General features: G+C 35.8%; 1 long non-coding RNA gene across 1 annotated transcript; it reads left to right on the top strand.

Moving 5' to 3' along the window:
• Positions 1-1,223: 1,223 nt before the first annotated feature.
• LOC132743985 (uncharacterized) lies at positions 1,224-2,845 on the top strand. Its single transcript, XR_009627646.1, has 3 exons — positions 1,224-1,641; positions 2,036-2,182; positions 2,532-2,845. It is a non-coding gene; the product is annotated as an uncharacterized LOC132743985 (long non-coding RNA).
• Positions 2,846-4,664: the final 1,819 nt, after the last annotated feature.

Here is a 4,664-nt window from a genome sequence, read left to right as displayed (position 1 = left end):
TTATGGGTAGGTTTTTTTGAAAAAACCATTCAGAAAGGAGTGTCCTCAATTGACTGCAAAAAGTTATGTGTCCTCATTGGAGGGTCCTTACAAGTATTGGTGTGTGTGTGTGTGTGTGTTTATTGCAAAACTGGTTGTAACATAGCCCTTTGATTAAATTCGGCTGCGGCCCGGGGTAATGTGTATTCCCTATATGTATATAATGAAAAATAAAATCTTTAAACAATGTCCAGTAAACCTCCTTTAATCCCGACAGGGACTTTGGATTCTTTCATGTGAGGAAGCTATCCAGCTAGCTTACGGAACGTCGGTGGTTCTACTCAGGTGCCCGTTCGTGCCTGAAATAATGCACGGAAGGGCACCTGAAGTCTTCCTCCACCAGTAAAGCTGGAACGTCGCGATATGACCTATACTGTGTCGAAGTGACGTAAAACCCAAAACAAACAAACAAATAAACCTCCTTTAAGTTTATTCAAATATAAGCTTTGGGGTTAAAATTGAACCTGCCCCAGGCAATGGCATTTTTAAATCATAGTTGAACAAGAGCAGCTCTAGGCGGAGAATTATATGCCCGAAAGTGATTTTTTAGCAAATATTAAGAATTTGTAAGACATTGGAATTAAATAAAGTACCCTGTAAACATGCAGTGGTTGGGCTAACCACGGAAAATCGTCATAGGAAAATCGTTGTTGGGCCATGGTTGGCCCAACTCTAATTAACATGTACTATAAATGCAGTTGTTGGCCCAACGTCGTACCAACCATAAGTTAACGCCAGCGACATTTCTGCATTGGCCCAATAACGATAAATATGTACTTTAAAACAGATGTTGGGCCAACGCTTGACCAACGATACATTTTCGTCAAATATATTACTGCACCTGACCCAAAAATTATTTTTTTAAAGACAGATATGCATGTAGATATTTTACTGTATATAAACAGTACACTACAATGAGTAAAGACTAAAGTTTATAAAGTTTTTTTGAAGCCATGTTCAATATTGTCACATTCAAGAAATACTCATATAAATTAAATGAGAAATGTAAGAAATGATTACTTTATGAGTCTAGAAATGACCATCGTCGGATACCCACGATTGATAAACATGTCACATAACATGCAATCAATGATAATGGTTCGGCCGTGGGTATCCGACGATGGAAATGACCAAAGCCCAGGCTATGCAGTAGTAGGGAATGTATATATAGATCTATAGAAATCTTGAAGATCTGATGTATAATCTAAGGCAATTATACGTGTGCTGGAATAACCATCCTAAATGTTTACAATAAACCTCCGGAATCTTCCACTCTGAACTCTAATTATTCTCTGGTTATGTTATCAATGAATGGAAATAGGATCATTTTGGCACTACCCATCCTTTCCCTCGCTTGATTTCGAAGCTGCGTGGACGTGTTTACAGATAGATCTAAATAAATTTGTATTAGACTGCAATTTCTCAACACTGAAAAATGTAAGTAGATCTAGAGTTTTTTACTTTAATCTTTTAAATAAACCCTTCTAATATAGTAATTATTTAAACCTGCACGGAATTAGTGTTTATAAAATCCACGTGACCAGGTCATGTGATTAATACAAAATGGCGGATTGGTAAAGGAAAATACTTTGATGTTTTCAGGTAAACAAGCCAGAATGAATTTGATTTTTGTAATGAAATTAAAACCATTTAATTATATCAGTGTTTATCAGCTTAACATATGATATGTTTATAGTTTTACATCTGAATTTATTGTGATAACTGCAAAAAAAATGCAATTTAGTAAAAACTGACAAACTACAATTAGCACTGCAGTGTTAAGCTCATACAATCTGCTCTGAGTATAAATAGGTAATTATAATTGATTTTGAGTTATTTGCAAAATTCTGCTTTGTTACTAGACTTTTATACAGTTACACCACTCATTTTAGTAGAGTGTATACGAAACTTTGTGTAAATTTAATTTGAAGCGTAACTTCGCATTAAACACAAATTACTTTACCCGACTGCAAACATTGTTTTTATTTCATTTCAGATAGCAAATTTATGTCTAATTGGGAGAGCAATGTTCGCCGTGTTATGTCTCACACTTTGTCTCAGGAAGTTGCCCTAGAATACAACTGGGTTGGAAAAGGCTCGAAAAAACCATTCGAAAAACTTACGACTTAAAAAGTCATATTAGGTTTGTATTTTTACTTTTTCAAAGGTGATTTCACCGGTTCTAGAAAATTATTTTACACCGTGGGTGTAAGATGTGACTCTTGTGCTGTAAATGATCATCATAACTCTATTTGCATTTTGACAGAATTATGCCCCTTTTTAACTTAAAATTTATAGGTTAAAATTTTTAATTATGTCAAATATCTCTGTTACTATTAAATCTATTGACTTATAATATAAAATATTTCTTCTATCAAAGTCTTATCCCCTTAGCTCTATTTGCATTTTTTCAGATTTATGTGCCTTTTTACTAGTAAATTCTAATTAGTAGTGTATATTTAAATAAAATCAGTAAACTGTATAAATTTCAGATGCTATAAGAGGAAGAAGACAGGGGTCTACTAATAATGAAATCGAGAAGACAATGAAGGAGTGCCTAAGATATGCCAAGGATAGGGAAGGCGGGCGGAGGAAGAGATTGACTAAAAAGTTGCAACAACAAAGAGAAGAAAATGAAAATGCTATGTGAACAACATTTAGTAATAAATTGTAGTAATTAGTATATATTATGTTCTTTTATGAAAACAAGGCATTGGGCCAACGAAGGGCCAATGTTTATTGTAGGAAATCAGTCAGTGGGACAACGGGGGGCCAACAAGAAGAAGGGAAACCAGTTGTTGGGCCAACAGAGGGCCAACGATAGGAAGGAAAACCAGTCATTGGGTCAATGGAGGGCCAACGATAAGAGTAGGAAAGCAGTCGTTGGGCCAACCATATACCAACCGTTGGCCCAACGTTGCCCCAATTAGCAAATTGACATTGGGCCAACGTTGGCATTATGTGTTGGGCCAACAAAGCAAATGTAATTGACCCAACGTTGGGCCAACTTCTGTCTGCTATCTGGGTATTACCTCCTTCAAATAACAATCCTCCTATGAAGTTTGAATATTGTGGTCCAAATGGAACTTAAATTATGCCCTGGAAACTGTTTTCAGTTTTAAGGTAATATTGACATTAACATTTGACCTTGTGACCAAAGAATCAATAGGGGTCTTCTACCCAGTATGGAAAATCATCCTATGAAGTTTGAACACTGCTGGCCAAATGAAACTTAAGTTATGTTCCGAAAAATGTTTTCAGTTTTAAGGTAATAGTGACCTTGACCTTGTGACCCCAAAATCAATAGGGGTCTTCTACCCAATATGGTCAATCATCCTATGAAGTTTGAATATTGTGGGCCAAATGGAACTTAAGTAATGCTCAAGAAACTATTTTCAATTTCAAAGTAAAAGTGACCTTAACCTTTGACCTTGTGACCCGAAAATCAATAGGAATCTTCTACCCAATATAGACAATCATCCTATGAAGTTTGAACACTGTGGGCCAATGGGACTAAAGTTATGCTCCGGAAACTGTTTTTAGTTTTAAGGTCATAGTGACCTTGACCTTTGACCTTGTGACCCCAAAATCAATAGGGGTCTTTAACCCAATATGGACAACCATGCTATGAAGTTTGAACACTGTGGGCTAAATAGAACTTAAGTTATGCTCCGGAAACCAAATTGCTAACGGACGGACGGACGTTCTTACCAGTGCTACATTTTGGGGTTTTCTTTTGTTATTTCTTTTGTTCTTTATAACCCCACAATGCAGAAAATAACCCCACAAAAGAAACGGAATGAATGACATCAAAGACATCTATTGTTATGAGAACAATAGACCAAACCCCATAATGTAGCTCTGGTAAGAACGGACAGACAGACGGACGGACAACGGACGGACGGACGCCAGGAGGTATAACATAATATGCCCGAAATTCTTTCGGGCATATAATTATGAAAGGGAATCAACTCATATTGCAATCATTTCCATACATGCGAACATTAGAACATGTTATTAATCTTTTCTAATAAAGATTCAATAGCAATAGTTGGAGTAAGACTTTTAGGACATGACTTGTTTGCTTTTCAGGAATCTTTATTAAATGGGTTTAGTTCATGACCTCTAGCAAGAGAGATGTTAGCTTTTCAGGGAAGTTTATGAAATACTTTAAGCACATTACAAGGACATTATGGTTTATACCATGTATGATTTTAAATCGTATATTTTTCAGAAATAGTTAATGCTAAATTGAAAAATATTATTAAAGAAATACGAGGGTTGTTCAAAAAGTTATATGACTGAAAATCTTGCATATTCATATTTCATCCAATTTAGAATATTTTCATATGTATAGGGATACGTGATACATACAAAATGATAAAATTAAGAAAGGAAAATTATCCTGCCATCAGGACACTCGTTTTTAGCTGGTACAATCAATTTAAAAAGGCGAATCCAAAATCTTTAACAGGAAAGCGTAAGGATGAAAGCGGAAAATTGACGGGACGTTTGTGGCGTAAATTGCAAAAGCACTGTAAATGGATTGACGGTAAACGGTACGCGGACTGTCCCACACTTTTAATGTCTGCTTCGGGTCTACTTATTCGGTTCTCACCAAAGGA

This window comes from Ruditapes philippinarum, unplaced genomic scaffold (genome assembly GCF_026571515.1).
Source record: "Ruditapes philippinarum isolate M1 unplaced genomic scaffold, ASM2657151v2 ctg6566_1_1_1_1, whole genome shotgun sequence".
Taxonomy (NCBI): Eukaryota; Metazoa; Mollusca; class Bivalvia; order Venerida; family Veneridae; genus Ruditapes; species Ruditapes philippinarum.
The sequence above is the reverse complement of the archived record's forward strand: the minus strand, read 5'-3'. Positions and strand labels throughout refer to the sequence as shown.